Source organism: Bos taurus, chromosome 3 (assembly GCF_002263795.3).
Source record: "Bos taurus isolate L1 Dominette 01449 registration number 42190680 breed Hereford chromosome 3, ARS-UCD2.0, whole genome shotgun sequence".
NCBI lineage: Eukaryota > Metazoa > Chordata > Mammalia > Artiodactyla > Bovidae > Bos > Bos taurus.
In genome coordinates, this window is record NC_037330.1 from 13,009,832 (window position 1) to 13,027,212 (window position 17,381).

A 17,381-nucleotide genomic window follows, 5' to 3' on the forward strand; every position below is an offset into this window, starting at 1 on the left:
ACAAGGAGCATGTCCTCTGGTGTGAAGCCAGAGAGAGGCATGAGGATGGGGCACTGTTCCAGACAATCAAAATAAGGTGGGGGTGTGGTAAGAAGCTGAGAAAAAAGTATGATGACTTGGAGAACGCTTCTTCAGTTTCCTTAACAATAAGGATTAGAAACAGTGAATATTTAATTATTGTTTTCTTACCTCTGAAGGTTATGACAATAAAATGAAATTACTGCATGTGAGGTGCTTAGCATAGGAATTGACATCTTATAAGCACTGGGTCAACTACCCTAGGGAGTAGGAGAGGAAAAAGTCAAGGCAAAGGCCCAGGTTTCTGGAATAGGTCATTGACTGAGAGTAGGAACCTAACATTGGTTTGGAGATTGAAGACAATGAATGGGGCATTGACCATGTTGTAAATGACCCCTAGTGGAGATGCCTAGCAGAGAGTTGGATGCAGGGTCTGATGCTAAGCAGAGGGTGTAGGGTGGAGATATAAACTTGGACAGTAGCAGCATGTGAATGCTATTTGGAGCCCATAGAGTAGCTATCCTAGAGAGAGTGAAAATGCATTAAAGGGAGTCTCTGACAAAAACAATTGACCAAGATAATCACAATAGTATGATCACTCACCTAGAGCCAGACATCCTGGAATGTGAAGTCAAGTGGGCCTTAGAAAGCATCACTACGAACAAAGCTAATGGAGGTGATGGAATTCCAGTTGAGCTATTCCAAATCCTGAAAGATGATGCTGTGAAAGTGCTGCACTCAATATGCCAGCAAATTTGGAAAACTCAGCAGTGGCCACAGGACTGGAAAAGATCAGTTTTCACTCCAATCCCAAAGAAAGGCAATGCCAAAGAATGCTCAAACTACCACACAATTGCACTCATCTCACATGCTAGTAAAGTAATGCTCAAAATTCTTCAAGCCAGGCTTCAGCAATATGTGAACCATGAACTTCCAGATATTCAAGCTGGTTTTAGAAAAGGAACTCAGAGGATTGATCTCAGAGGAACATTTGATCTCAGAGGACCCAGAGATCAAATTGCCAACATCTGCTGGATCATCGAAAAAGCAAGAGAGTTCCAGAAAAACATTTATTTTTGCTTTATTGACTATGCCAAAGCCTTTGACTGTGTGGATCACAAGAAACTGTGGAAAATTCTTCAAGAGATGGGAATACTAGACCATCTGACCTGCCTCTTGAGAAACCTATATGCAGGTCAGGAAGCAACAGTTAGAACTGGACATGGAACAACAGACTGGTTCCAAATAGGAAAAGGAGTGCGTCAAGGCTGTGTATTGTCACCCTGCTTGTTTAACTTCTATGCAGAGTACATCATGAGAAACACTGGGCTGCAAGAAGCATGAGCTGGAATCAAAACTGCCGGGAGAAATATCAATAACCTCAGATATGCAGATGACACTACCCTTATGGCAGAAAGTGAAGAAGAACTATAAGGCCTCTTGATGAGAGTGAAAGAGGAGAGTGAAAAAATTGGCTTAAAGCTCAAAACTCAGAAAACAAAGATCATGGCATCTGGTCCCATCACCTCATGGGAAATAGATGGGGAAACAGTGTCAGACTTTATTTTTTGGGGGCTTCAAAATTACTGCAGATGGTGACTGCAGCCATGAAATTAAAAGACACTTACTCCTTGGAAGGAAAGTTATGACCAACCTAGATAGCATATTGAAAAGCAGAGACACTACTTTGCCAACAAAGGTCTGGTCTGTCTAGTCAAGGCTATGGTTTTTCCAGTGGTCATGTATGGATGTGAGAATTGGATTGTGAAGCAAGCTGAGCACCAAAGAATTGGTGCTTTTGAACTGTGGTGTTGGAGAAAACTCTTGAGAGTCCCTTGGACTGCAAGGAGATCCAACTAGTCCATTCTGAAGGAGATCAGCCCTGGGGTTTCTTTGGAAGGAATGATGCTAAAGCTGAAACTCCAGTAGTTTGGCCACCTCATGCGAAGAGTTGACTCATTGGAAGACTCTGATGCTGGGAGGGATTGGGGGCAGGAGGAGAAGGGGACAATAGAGGATGAGATGGTTGGATGGCATCACTGACTCGGTGGTCGTGAGTCTGAGTGAACTCCAGGGGTTGGTGATTGACAGGGAGGCCTGGCGTGCTGCGATTTATGGGGTCACAAAGAGTCGGACACGACTGAGTGACTGAACTGAACTGTGACAAAAACACTGGGAGCACTGATATTGTAGAAAGCATTGAGATAGAGGAAGAGCAGCCAACAAAGGAGCCTAAGGGGGATGGTAGAGGGGTATGAGGAGGCCTAGGGTGTATGATATCAAGGAAACCAAAGGAAAAGAGACTTTAGGAAAGACTTTCTGACTTCTATTAGGAAAGAAGAGTCAACAGTGTCAAATGTTGGAACAGTTGCTGGTTATCTCGTGATGCTCAAAGGAGTCAGGGTGAAGGGATGCTGAGGAGTGAGTCCCTTGGAGGAACTGTAGAAGTTGCTATCATGTGGGAGAGGGAGAAACAGGACAATAGTTAGAGGTGCAAATTCAAGGGAGTGTTTAAAAGTGTACTGAGTACAGACAAGGCAAAGGCACCCCACTCCAGTGCTCTTGCCTGGAAAATCCCATCGATAGAGGAGCCTGGTAGGCTGCAGTCCATGGGGTTTTGAAGGGTCGGACACGACTGAGCGACTTCACTTTAACTTTTCACTTTCATGCATTGGAGAAGGAAATGGCAGCCCACTCCAGTGTCCTTGCCTGGAGAATCCCAGGGACGGGGGAGCCTGGTGGGCTGCCGTCTATGGGGTCGCAAAGAGTTGGACACGACTGAAGCGACTTAGCAGCAGTAGCAGAGAATGTTTAAGGACTACTGGAAAGGAGTTAGAGGCATCAGTGAAGCATGCCATAGAAAGAGGAAGTACATTAGACAGTAAAGTTCCTGAAAAGGGGCAAGAAGAAGGGGCTTAAAACACAGGTGAAAGTATCAACTTTAGATTCTAGGAGCTCAGTGTCATTTGTGGGGGCAGAAGAGAACAGGTGTAAATAAATGTGGGTCAGTTAAAATTTAAGTGATAGGGATTTGAAGGCATCACTTTTTCTTTTTCCCAAAGAAAGTATTTTATTGTGTTTAAAATTTGGGGGGAAAGTTATTTATAAGAGTATAAAACATGGTAACCGAAACTTCTGGGTTGAAGTTTTGAGAAGTAGCGCCTCATCTGGTCCTTCTATCACTCACCAGAGAGATCAATCATAGCTCTTTCAAATTCTAAGCCAACAGAACAGTTTCATCCTTTGTTGTTTCAAACACATGGTTGCAGAAGGCCTCACTTTTTAAATGCTTTTGTTCATTTTTGTCTGGACTGTCTTTGTTGCTCCGAATGGGCTTTCTCTAGTTGTGGTGAGCAGGGGCTTCTCTCTGCTTGCTGTAAGGGGGCTTCTCCTTGTCGTAGTGTCTCTTATTGCAGAGCGTGGGCTCTAGGGCACATGGGCTTCAGTAGTTGCTGCTCGTGGGCTTTAGAGTGGGGGCTCAGTAGTTGTGGCACGTGGGATTAGTTACCCCAAGGCATATGGGATCTTCCCTGACCAGGGGTTGAACCCATGTCCCCTGCATTAGTAGGTGGACTCTTAACCACTGGACAACCTCAGAAGTGCAAGGCATCACTTTCTGACTTCTATCTGTGTTTCCTGATAAACAGGAGGCTCTTTCATTACCCAAGAGTGGCAAGGTAGAATGGAGGATTGGAAGGATATGAAAAAAAGTTAGTAGTATAATGAAAAAAAGTTAGTAGTGTGTTAAAAAATAAAGATGAGCTGTGGAACTCAATTACTTGGATTTGAATCTTGGTTCTGATACTTCCCAGCTGTGTGGACTTGATTATATGATTTAGTCTTTCTATGTCTCCTTTTACTAATCTGTGAAATGAGGATAATGATAGCTATCTCACAGTGTGTTTTTGAGGATTCAATGAATCTAAAGCATGTAGACTAATTAGGACAATACATGGCACATGGCAAGCACTCAATAAATGTTCGGTTCAGTTAAGTTCAGTTCAGTCGCTCAGTCGTGTCCGACTCTTTGCAACCCCATGAATCGCAGCACGCCAGGCCTCCCTGTCCATCACCAACTCCCGGAGTTCACTCAGACTCATATCCATCGAGTCAGTGAGGCCATCCAGCCATTTCATCCTCTGGCATCCCCTTCTCCTCCTGCCCCCAATCCCTCCCAGCATCAGAGTCTTTTCCAATGAATCAACTCTTCGCATGAGATGGCCAAAGTACTGGAGTTTCAGCTTTAGCATCATTCCTTCCAAAGAACACCCAGGGCTGATCTCCTTCAGAATGGACTGGTTGGATCTCCTTGCAGTCTGAGGGACTCTCAAGAGTTTTCTCCAACACCACAGTTCAAAAGCATCAATTCTTCAGCACTCAGCTTTCTTTATAGTCCAACTCTCACATCCATACATGACCACAGGAAAAACCATAGCCTTGACTAGACGGACCTTTGCTGGCAAAGTAATGTCTCTGCTTTTGAATATGCTATCTACATTGGTCATAACTTTCCTCCCAAGGAGTAAGTGTCTTTTAATTTCATGGCTGCAGTCACCATCTGCAGTGATTTTGGAGCCCCCCAAAATAAAATCTGACACTGTTTCCACTGTTTCCCCATCTATTTCCCATGAAGTAATGGGACTGGATGCCATGATCTTCGTTTTCTGAATGTTGAGCTTTAATGTTAGCTGTTACTAATGCACATTATCTTTAAATAGCTACTAAGCACATAGCTGAGTGCTGAGTGGTGTTAAAGATTGGTTGAGGCTGCTGCTGCTGCTGCTAAGTTGGGTCAGTCGATAGTGTTAATTCATAATGACTTTGTCAAGGAAGGTTGATGATTCTTCCAGGCAACTTGAGTACAGAGGTGGAGGTGAGTTGGATCAATCTAGGATTGCCAAGTAGGTGAGAACACATTTTTATTCCAATTTATTTGCTCATTTCTCCCTTGATCTATCACTATTTATGTCCTATGATAAATTTGTGCAGAATGTTTTAGCATGGAAATTAGCTAATACTTAGATAAATACAATTCTTCCTCATGACTTTCCATCTGAATTATCCTGAGAAAGCTTTAACTCAAATTGTCAATATATTTCACCATCAATATCAATATTATAATATTACAATGCCAGTTGTTATGGACTGAACTATGTCTTCCCAAAATTCATATGTTGAAGCCACCCCAGTGTGATTGTCTTTGGAGACACAGCCTTTAAAGAGGTAATTTAAGGTTACTGCTACTGCCACTGCTGCTTCTAAGTCGCTTCAGTCGTGTTCGACTCTGTGTGACCCCATAGATGGCAGCCCACCAGGCTCTCCTGTCCCTGGGATTCTCTAGGCAAGAACACTGGAGTGGGTTGCCATTTCCTTCTCCAATGCGTGAAAGTGGAAAATGAGAGTGAAGTCATTCAGTTGTGTCCAACTCTTATCGACCCCATGGACTGCAGCCTACCAGGCTCCTCCATCCATGGGATTTTCCAGGCAACAGTACTGGAGTGGGGTGCCATTGCCTTCTCCAAATTTAAGGTTAAATGAGGTCATAAAAGTGGGGTCCTGATACAATATGATTGGCATCCTTATAAGAACAGGCAGGGACAGTAATGATGTGTGCATGTGCAGGAGAAAGACCACGTGAAGACATTGAAAGAAGGTGGCCTTCTGAAAACTAAGAATAGAGGTCTCAGGAAAAGCCAAACCTGCCAACACTTTGATCTTGGACTTTCAGCTTCTAATACTGTGACAAAATTCCTATTGTTTAAATGACATTCTGCAGTATCTTGTTATGGTAGCCTTAGCAGACTAATACACCTGTGTTACAGCATACCTCTATATAGTGGTAGGTACAAACTGAAAAATAAGAGCCTGCTCCCTGAGGAATATCCTTCTTGTTTGTAGATGGAAAAGTTCTTGTTGGCATTTTGTACCCCGGACGGTATGAGAGAATATGCCTAGTTTCAGGTCATTTCTGCATTGCTTCAATTCCCCCCATATTCACTAATTCCGTGGACCCAGGTGGCTACCTCAGGTGAGTGAACCAAGAAATATACTTGTCAGTTTCAGTCACTCTTACTGGAAAGGGGTTCTTTTGATGTGCTTCAAAATTCGTTCCTTATATTCCCATAGTCATTCCTGTGGGGCCACATTCCATACAGATATCATATTAGAACAGTTTTCCGTTATACTTCTACTTGATTAAATGGCTAGACCACTAGCCACTTCCCTTGAATCAATAAAAAGTCAAACTTGAACCATTTTATTTTTATTTCCTTCAATCAAGCTGTTGTCTTTCCAAGCAAGATGTCAGCTATTCATCGTGGAACTGCCATTCATAAAGCAAGCAGATTTTTGTTGGTCAATAGTTGCTCATAAGCCACTTGTCAAGTGGCCCAAGTGGCCATAGGATTTAGCAATTCCCAGGTGTTTCCAAAGTTAGGCCGTGGGGGAAAGACTACACCTACTTATGAATTCTCCATTCTCTCCTCTAGTAGCATATTCATCTATAAATCATTTCCATTTTATTTTGGAACTCTTCTTGGCATTGTCCTCTCTGTTAGAATATTTCTGATATTGCTCAAGACATTTTGAGTATTTCAGTATAATTTTACAATTTTCAGTCATAAGAGCAATTTTAACTAGCATCCAATAGCAAGCTTGTTGTCTCCCAAATAGTTGCCTCTCAAATTTCTGGTCCAAAATCCTACCAGCCAGCAGTGACTTTTATGTATTATTCACTGACTATTTCCTTAAGCCCCTACTCTTTCCTCAACATGGGGCTACTGTACAGAAAATTTGTTTGTGTTATCACTACAGTGTCAGCTACAAATTGGCATTTGCCATCTACCTCTATAAGAATTAAATCATGTGCTGCTGTAGCTGATGACTTTCAACATCTACTGAAGGTATTTCAGAGTGAAGAGTAAAAATGAGGCACTCTGTGCTCTGGGAAAAACTGGCAGAACAAATCTTCATATAGTTAGATATTTTCAGGAGCTGATTTTATGAGCCTAATTCTTGTATTTCCTCATATCTAGTAAAGCACTAAATTCCTTTAAGGTGATGATTGCTCCTAATGATAGCAGAGACCTTTTACAAAGAAATATGTGTTTGATTGCATGTACTACCCCTTCACCAAAATCACATATATACTGATTTCTCCCTTCCCCACCCGTCTCCCTACCCCCATCTTTGGAGCAGTTTCTCAAACCTATGTGAGATACTATCTCCCTGGCTATAGTCCTCATTTGGCCCCAAATAAAACCCAACTCACAACTTTCACTTTGTACATTTTTTTAAGGTGTCACCAGCTAGATACCAATTGAGTATTAAAGTACTAATCTCTTTTAGCCCACCAGATAGTCTATGCCATTTCAAATGAATGATTTGTGGACCCAGGCAATCTTATTGTTTCTCACTTAGCATGTTCTATCAATATTGACTGAATGGTATATGTACATATCTCATCTATTTTACAGTATTCATAGGGGAATCATTTCCAACTTAGACATGATATTCACCCCCATAATATATCAAAGCAAAAGAGTCAAAACATTTTTTCATTGTATATATTCAAACATTCTAATTTTCATCCAAACTGTCACCATAATCTCATCACCTGTTATATTACTATATCCCCCAATTGAACTGTAGCCCCTATTAGGATTTTGTCAATCGGTTTTGGAATGACAGTTAATGGGAATCCCAGTCAGAGTTTCAGAAATAGCATTTCTCTACTCCCTGACCATGTTACCAACCATATGCCCCTGGGTCTCCTTTGGTCAGTTCTTCTCTTGAATAGACAGTAGGATCATTGCCCCAGGTGCTTTGAGGTCAAATTTCTCATTCTCAACTTTGTTTTCTAGATTTTTAAATTTCTCAAAACTAGAGTGAATAAAGCAGATTTTTGGAGCTCCTTAACTGTTGTGGGACCAGCAGGGGTTCCCATTAGTCCATCTAACTTCCAAGAGAGCTGCATTGACATTTTTTACACTATTAAAATCTGCTTTATTCATCTCACTTCTTAAAAACCATTTAAAGATTTCCCACCCTCCTAGGATGTTCCCTTGACTCTTCTCATTCAGTTTCACATTCACTTGTAAATTACTCTAATTCTGTTCATTATCTGTTGTTTCAGCATAATTTCTCTTTTGGATCGCAATCCTGAGGCTAGCAGTTGTGGCTTGAAGTGTTTGGAATTCAACATTGGCCCAGCACCAGGATACACCCTAGCATTCTCTATAATTTTTATTTTAGCTATTACAGATAACAATTACCAATGGATTGAATATCTAGCCTTTTTCTTGCTACTTTGAATTTTCTCATGCATTCAATAAACCAGCTCTTCAGGAGTTGGATCCATCATTTCTAAATTTAATTGACAACTTCAACCTCTAATAACTGGATTGCAGCACAGCTGTAATTCCATACTACTGGTGACATTGAGGACATATAGGAATCAAAGATTTCTCGTCCTTGGCCTCTCATTCTTAGTTTTCTCAAACCATTCTTAGTTTTCTCAGTCTTTCCAGTGAGCAAAACTGTTGCATGGAGTCCCTCTTCCGGCACCAACTGTGAGAGGCAGGCTCACTGTTAGGTTAGGAGGCACTGTCCACACAAGAACACTTACACATCTGGCACTAACTGCAAGTCCAGCCACCCTCAAGTTTTGATAGCTTTGTTAGAACGACTCATGAACTCCTTTTTTCCCTTTCTAAAAAACATTTTTAGTTGTGGTGGTCACAGAACTCCTTTGTTACAAGGACTGTGAAAATTTCATATTTTATGGCAAGACAAAAAATGTAAACTTAAAAAATGTTCTCTACCCTTTGGCCATGTCTCCTCTTCCATGTATTGTGTATTTGCATTGTGCATTGGCGAAACCTTCCCATGGGCAGAAATACCTTTTCAATCTTTAAGAACAACATTCTCTTAGTGCCAACAAGAAAACTCCTTAAAAGAAACATTGCTTCTTGATCTATAAATGGTCCCAATGACCCATCACTTTGTACTTAAAGATCTGGATTTTGAAGATTGGTATCTGCAATGATATCAATTGATATCATTTAATGCACAGCCCTCTGTCTCAGAAGCCCGTGTAACTGTGTTTTGATGTCTAATGGGCAGTACAGTTCTTGGAGCTTTATGAGAAACTGTTCCCAGGTTATAACTCTCAATTTGGCTTGAATAAAATTTTCTACACAGGGAACTGTATTCAATATCCTGTGATAAACCATAATGGAAAAGAATATGAAAAAGAATATATACATTTCTATACAGCAGAAATTGGCATATCATTGTGAATCAACTATACTTCTATGAAATAAAAAAAAAATCTATTTCTTTCTTAGACTGATTTTTTTTCATCAGCAGGACTCAGGACTCACAGACTCACTGAAGTCTATTATATTCAAGTGTTGGGTTAGTTGCTCAGTTGTGTCTGGCTCTTTGCAACCCCATAGACTATAGCTCACCAGCCTCCTCTGTCCATGGAACTTTCCAGGCAAAAATACTGGAGTGAGAAGCCATTCCCTTCTCCAGGGGATCTTCTCAACCCAGGGATCAAACCCAGGTCTCCTGCATTGCAGGCAGATTCTTTACCATCTGAGCCACCAAGGAAGCCCCAAGATTACAGTTTATTACAAGGAAAAATACAGATTAAAATTAGGGAAAAATACAGAGGGCAAAGTTCAGAAAAACATAGCATCTCATCATGGAGTCAGGATAGCATTACTGTTTCCAGCATCAGTGTGTAACAATACACACAGCATGTCAACCAGGAAAGCGTGCTTGTGCAGATTCTCAACATCAGGAAGAAACGAGAGCTTAGGCCTGTACATGCAAGGGACTTCTTTTAATGGAAGAGGATAGCTTTATTTCTTTGCCAGGAAAAGGGGTATATAGCATACTCTTGCCTCTAAAAACTATGTGTCCCAACTTGGACAGGACAGCGAGAAGTTTTATAGTAATGGTTCAAAGAGCATGTGATCAGCTCTTGGACTTTCTTCAGACGAATTGGTGGTGAGGTAAGTAGGAGTCTCCATTATCAACCTTCAGGTTCCAACTGGGGTCTACATGCTTGTGGGCAGCATAACGTCATTAATCATTAAATTTTCCCATCTGGAGGGGGTTTCAGTATCTGCAAAACAGCTAAAAAATATTATGTAAAATAGATAGTGGGAATTTGCTGTATAACACAGGGAGCTCAATTGGGTGCTTTGTGACAACCGAGAGGAGTGGGATGGGGTGGAAGTGGGAGGCAGGTTTAGGAGGGAGGGGACATATGTGTACTTATGACTGATTCACATTGTTGTATGGCAAAAACCAATACAACAGTGTAAAGCAATTATCTCTCAATTAAAAATAAATTTGTAAAATGTCAGACAATATTTTTGTGTGTATCTGTAGATGGGGAACTAGGACCTTGTCCCAAGGCTACACTATTGTTTATCTTACTGTTTTGTTTCCTCCTGGTCTCACATCCTTTTCTTTCTCTAATAAACAACTGCTGGAATCTCAGGAAGGTCATGGAAGCTGAATGAAGGCTGTTTCTTGTAATCAAAGAAAAGGAGACACAGAAGGGCTTTGTGCCCAGAAGCTGCATGGGGCCCTGCTCAGTATCACTTTCAATAAATACCCACCTCCAGGTAAAAGGAGAGCACTGAATTAGGTGAAATACGGACATCGGTGGAAATGGGCTCCTCCAGGGAGCCACCAAAGAGGCCAATAATGACAGTTCTTTGCACAAGAACCTTTAAAAAGAGCTCCAGCCCTGTTCTGCTCTTTCAAGTGGCTGCTAGACTGCTAGTTTTACCATGAATTCAAGCTGTTATTTTTCAAAACTACAAGGGAGGTACAGAGTAAAGGGTGGGACTGAGGCAAGTTAAAACACCACAAAGCTCTCTGTTCTTACTGAGACTAAGCTGTTTTTCTTTAATATATTCCCCTTGGGGTGCTGCAAGCCATTGGTTAATTTTCAGAGTTCTGAAAAGTACTCTAATGTTAACAGGTTTTCCTTATTTGAAACCAAGATTTTTTTCCAAGTTAGATATTTTCCAGTTAAACTTACAAAATTTATTGCTAGTTTTTCTTCCCTAGTGATATTTCCATAGATTCATAAATCACTTTTGTCTTTTCAAAATTCATCCTCATGGTACACTGAAAAGAAGCTATTAAATGTCTTCCCTATCTCCACCCCTAGAACAGCAATTTGTGTTTTTAATACAATAATTTGTCTGTATCAAGAGCTACATTTCTTATTTTTGTATCAGCTGTAATTATATCTCTTTCATGAGATGCTTTTGTTTTTTCTTATCTGATTGTAATCCCAGAGGTTCCTTACCTTACATACTAAAAAATATAAATACCAACAAATAAAAATAACAGGTTTTCTCAGTGCTTTTATGGAAAAGAGAATTTTGAAGGCTTTTACCCCCACCATTTTCTATACTTTACACTTTAACATGTGTGTTGAATTATATTCTTTTCTCTTCTTAAAGCTAAAGTTGTTCAGTGTTTATATACTCCCCCTTTAATGATCCATTGAAACCACCTGTTATCCTGGTATTATTTTATGAAATTTTGTTCTTTTTAATTAAAAATATTTTTAATAGTAAATAGGTCTAAAGGATGAGGGAAAGAGAAACAGATATTCAAAGATCATCCTCCTGTGAGCCTGCTCCTAGAGCTGCTTTTTCCTCCCTATAACCTAGCCCAGTGTGGTTATCTTGGGCGCAGTGGTCATGAAAAAGAGTACATGCTCAGAGCATGTACTCCGTCTTCCCCTTATCCTATCCCTTATCCTTCCGGGTTGCAGTATCCTCCCCATATCTTCTTTCTTCTCAGGCTTCTCACAGTCCTGACTTGAGTTTCTCAGAATCAACACTCTCCTTCCCTTCCTGGGCATGTCCATGTTTAAGCTGGTGCTGACAGCTTGTGAACATCTTGCCAGGGCTTCCCAGGTAGCACTAGTGGTAAAGAACCCACTTGCCAATGCAGGAGACAAAAGATATGCAAGTTCAATCCCTGGGTCAGGAAGATGCCCCTGGAGAAGGGCATGGCAACCCCTCCAGAATTCTTGCCTGGAGAATCCCATGGACAGGGGAGCCTGGCAGGCTATAGTCCACGGGGTTGAAAAGAGTTGGACATGACTGAAGTGACTTAGCAGCATGAACGTGTAAGGTGGACAAGTTATTTAATCCTCTGGACATCTGGGATGCTTATTCATAAACTATGTGTAATTCTTAGATAATACAGTTATTCTGAGGGTTCAAGTCAATGTATTACAGATTAATTGAAATGATGCATGTAAAGCCATATAATATTAGTAAATATTGCCAAACCTGGAGGCTATAGGGTCATAATACTGATTCCCAGAAAAAGTTAAATGCCAATATTTGCACTGGGGATGTGAAGAGATCACACTCTGAATAAGAAATTGCTTTGCTCATACCGTCTTATGTAAGCAATCAACAAGTTGAAGTTTATGAAAGGTCAGAAAGGAAACTGGCTCATTGATTGCGGCTGAGAGAGAACCCAAGCCTAGTTCAGGCTTTCTGTAAAGCTTGACTTCAGTGCCTGACCACAGGTTGACACTGGTGGTCAGGTCTGCCTGAGGCAGAGCTGTTAACCTAAGAAAACAGCGAAGCATAGTAAGTAGGTGGATATAAGGGTGGGATGTATGGAAACACCAAGGTAGTCATAACTGCAGGGAATGAGGCGTATCTAACATAATACCAGACAAATCATAGACCATGGCTATTTCCACATTTATTCTATAATTATTTACTGAGTTCACACTGTAGGTACTGGAGATGAGATGAAAGGCTTTTCTCTTCAGTGGTGAGGCTGTCTCCTTGGAATAAATTTGTTGGCCAGAGGTCAAATAAGAACTGATTTGCTAGCTCCACCCTGGAAGAATCATGTAAAATGCCCCTAGAGCTCGAGCTTTTACTTTTCTCTTGCCTCTGTCCATTCTGATGATTTCTCGGTAGCTGCACAGGTGGCAGGCTGTTGGGAAGCCCAGTACAAAATAGCCGGTTGGAGGAAGTCCTTGGGAAAATGGCGAAGGGCCAGAAATACCCTGGCTTGATGTACCCAAGCAGAAAAACATCTCCTGCCTTTGATTATGCCCGGCGCCAAGATTTAATAACAAATATTAAGGATGTTACTTGAGAAAACAGGTTATGGGATAAGCTCATGGGTCACTTAGAGTGCGCTGTCCTTGAAATATTTTTACTGATTAGAGTATACAGCGCTCTGCTGGCTGTATACTCTAAGCTCTTTGTTCCTACTTCTATAAAAAGGCTTGACTGCAGAAATAAACTTGTCAGTCCTTGCAAGAGACTGTCCGAGTGTCCTTCTTTCAGGTTCGTCGCTTCCAAGTCCCGGGGAGAAAATCCCCAACATAGGCAGCCTGCACTGAGGCCCTGCTCAGGGGACCCCCATCTCTACTGGGCCTCTTTGACCCTGGGATATAACAGCCTCCTCCTTAGTGAGTGGCCTGGCCTCCTGGGAAGGGAGGGAATTGTGTAGAGCCAGGGAGAGGAATGGCTGACTTCTAGGAGCGCTCCTTGGATTCTGATGTCTTTGGTATACAAAAGGAGAAAAAAGCACTGTCTTGTAATTTGTGAATGTGCATTTTGTTTAGAGCTCTGGGATGAACAGAAAAAGCAAAATGGCCTTATGGTGGTGACAAGGCTGCAATGAGAGTACCATTTACCAGGTAGTTGAAGCTATTTTGTTGCATTAGCAGAGAAGTCACTAGAATCTGGAGTGTCTCTGTGTCTGTTGGCAAGGAGGGAGGTAAGAAAGCCGTTTGCCTTATGGGCTCCACACACAAAGAAATGGAGGCCGGATCTGATGCATGAGTTCAGAGGTTCCTGTGGGTTGCACAATGTGGTATTAGGGTAAGAACAGTCAATAAAATTTTGTGTTAACACATATGAACGATTCTAGTTTTATATTATTTAAATACATGTTAAACTCAATCTTGTTTACTACCACACCTTCCTCTAGTACCTTTTTTTTCTTCCTCTTTAAAGATTAGCATCTTTGTAGATCTGAGCGCTTTGCCTTTCTTCTCTAAGTCTTCTTTAAACTTCACCGCAGCTGGTGCTCACTGTCAGCACCTGGGTGGGTCTCCCTGAAGCCTGAGGACCGAGCCGCCTCTCTCCCTGGTTCCCTCCTTTTCAGCAAGTGGGGAGTCTGGCTGGACTGTTGTTTAACCCTCAGCTGGCCAGAAGCCCCTGTTCTGCTAAACCCCTCTAAGTTCTTTCCTTCCCTTTTCCCAGGATAGGCAAGTTGGAGGATGAGCCTCCAGGAGCTTCTCAGATCCTGGTGATGAGACAGCAGTGCTGGAAGAGAAGCCCCTGGGGAGGTCAGAAACAGGGTGGGGAGCTGGTGGGAGCTCCTGCAGGGGAGAAGCTCTGGGCTGGGAGCCCGCAGCCCTGGTGCCAGGTGTGGCTCTGCCCTGTGTGACCCAGGACAGGTTCACCCCCTGGGGCATCTCTTGCTCTGTGACAGGAGGGGGCTGGGAATGTCCCCTCTAAGACCCCTCAGAGTTGTCATGTCCTGGGATTTAGGACATGTCATGTCCTGGGATTTAGCCACCTCTCCCCAACCCGGCTCTTCTGTGGGGACTTCAAGGCCTCTGCTCTGTCTCTTCACCCTGTCCTGTTCTATTCTTGTATCCTGACAGGGACTGACAACTGGTGAACCTGTTTAGGGAAGCACCTTCAAAGAGAAGACCCCTGACCATCCTGTGGTCACTTCTCAGCTTTCAAGGAGAGAGGGGTGCTCCTCTTTAAGCATCCCCTTGGGAATTCAGCCTGGCCCTCTATTTTCTCTGCCTCTGCTCCTGAGAGGGATCTCGGGACCCAGTGTCCTCAGACGACCTGCTGAAGGACATCACCTCCACCCCACACTGTGTGAAAACTTTGTCTACAAACCACCCTCAAGAAAATATGCTACAGGCTGGGCCCCTTAGAAGTGAAGTGAAGTCGCTCAGTCGTATCCGACTCTTTGTGACCCCATGGACTGTAGCCTACCAGGCTCCTCGGTCTATGGGATTTTCCAGGCAAGAGTACTGGAGTGGGTTGCCATTGCCTTCTCCAGGGGATCTTCCCAACCCAGGGATCAAACCCGGGTCTCCCACATTCTAGACAGATGCTTTACCATCTGAGCTACCAAGGAACTTAGAAGCAGCTAACTAATAATTCTCCCCAAGGTTTCTCAGTTCCTCTTGGTTTAGCAGAAAATTTAGCTACATTCTTGTGGATCACAGGTGGTGAACTCTCTTGCTAATGATTGTGGGGAGTGACACAAACATTGCTTTGGCCAGAATTACCTGTGAAAATCTCTTAGGAAGGTAACATTGGAGCCTAAAATATTGTTCCTCAGTCAGACCAACTGCTCCATTTCCCCTTTTGGAAAAAAGGATGTTTCTGGAGCCTAGATTAAATGAGGCACTTATGGCTACTGCCCACTGTTATACTAAGAATTTTTTATTTAAACATTAGAATAATTTTATTTTTTATTTTTTTTATTTAATTTTATTTAATTTTATAATATTGTATTGGTTTTGCCATATATCAAAATGAATCTGCCACAGGTATAGAATAATTTTAATGTTTGATTCTCTTCAGTTATTTATAATCTTTTAAATGTTATTAGGTTCAGTTTGCTGATATTTTGCTGATCATTTTTGTGTCTGCATTTGTAAGATATATTGGTCTATAATTTTCTTGTGGTTTCCTTATCTGCTTTTGGTATCAGTGTAATATTATGCTCAAGAACAAGTTAGAAAATACTCTATCTGCTGTTAATTCTAATTTTAGAAGAATTGGTGCTAATTCTTCTTTAACCGTTTGAGTAAAAATCATCAGTGTAATGACCTAGTCCTGCACTTCTCTTTGTTGGAATGTTCTTTTGGCTACTCCCTCAATCCTTTTATTTGCTATAGGTTTGTTGTGGTTTTCTATTTCTTCTTGAGTCAGTTTTGCTCATTTGTATTTCTAAAAATTTGTCCATTTCATCTACATTATATAGCTTGCTGGTGTTTGAATGTTCAATTTCATTTCTATGATTAGTGATTTTTGTCTTCTATTTAATTTTCCTTTGTCAGTCTCACTAATGGTTTGCCAATTTTGTTGAGTTTTTAAAAAAAAAAAACAATTTTGGTTATGTTGATCCTTTTCATTGTTTTTCTATTATCTATTGAATATTTCATTTATCTCAGCTCTAATCTGTATTGTTTCCTTCTATCTGTTAATTTTGGGTTTTGTTACACTTCTTTTTAGTTTTTTTTTATTATTTATATTTGTCTATGCTGGGTTTTTGATGCAGCACATGGGCTCTTTGTTGCTGTTCTTGGGCTTTCTCTAATTATGGTGAATGGGGGCTACTCTCTAGTTGCAGCACGCAGGCTTCTCCTTACAGTGGCTTCTCTCGTTGTGGAGCACAGGCTTTAGGGTACACAGGCTTCAGTATTTGTTGCACATGGGCTCAGTGATTGCAGCTCATGGGCTCAGTTGCCAGGGATCAACTGATCTACATTGCCTGGCAATCTGATCTACATTGCCTGGCAATCTACAGTTGCCAGGCAATTGTAGTTGCCAGGGATCAACTGATCCCTGTAGTTGCCAGGGATCAACTGATCCCTGTAGTTGCCAGGGATCAATTGTAGTTGCAAGGGATCAACTGATCTACATTGCCTGGCAATCTACATTGCCTGGCAATCTACAGTTGTGGAGCACAGGCTTTAGGGTACACAGGCTTCAGTATTTGTTGCACATGGGCTCAGTGATTGCAGCTCATAGGCTCAGTTGCCAGGGATCAACTGATCTACATTGCCTGGCAACTGATCTACATTGCCTGGAAATCTACAGTTGCCAGGGATCAACTGATCTACATTGGCAGGTGGGTTCTCAACCACTGGACAACCAAGAAAGTCCCTTCATTTACATCTTTAAGGTGTAAAGTTAGATCATTAACCTGAGATCTTTCTTCTTTTTAAATATATGCATTTACTGTCATAAATTACCCTCTGGCTACTGCCTCGCTGCATCCCATGTTTTGGCAGGTTTTCTTCCATTTCCCTACATCTCAGAGTGTTTGCTTTTCTCTTTTTAATTTAAGTATAATTGACTTACAATATCATATTTGTTGCAGGTATACAGCATAGTGATTTAATACATTACATTATAGTAAATTTTATATGTTTGATCACCACAATAACTCTAGTTACCATCTGTCACCATGCAATGTTACTGCAATATTATTCACTATATTCCCTATGGTGTATAATTACATCCCTATGACTTAATTATTTATAACTATTACTTTGTATCTTTTAATTCCCTTTGCCT

The 17,381-nt window shown here is 41.5% G+C and overlaps 1 long non-coding RNA gene across 1 annotated transcript in view; it reads left to right on the forward strand.

Annotated features, from left to right (window-relative positions):
- The window catches only part of LOC107132121 (uncharacterized), a 35,377-nt gene extending 20,848 nt beyond the window's left edge, over positions 1-14,529 (forward strand). Inside the window, exons 2-3 of the long non-coding RNA XR_001495676.3 lie at positions 5,917-6,046; positions 8,153-14,529. This is a non-coding gene — a long non-coding RNA (uncharacterized lncRNA). The remainder of the gene's footprint in view (positions 1-5,916; positions 6,047-8,152) is intronic.
- Positions 14,530-17,381: the final 2,852 nt, after the last annotated feature.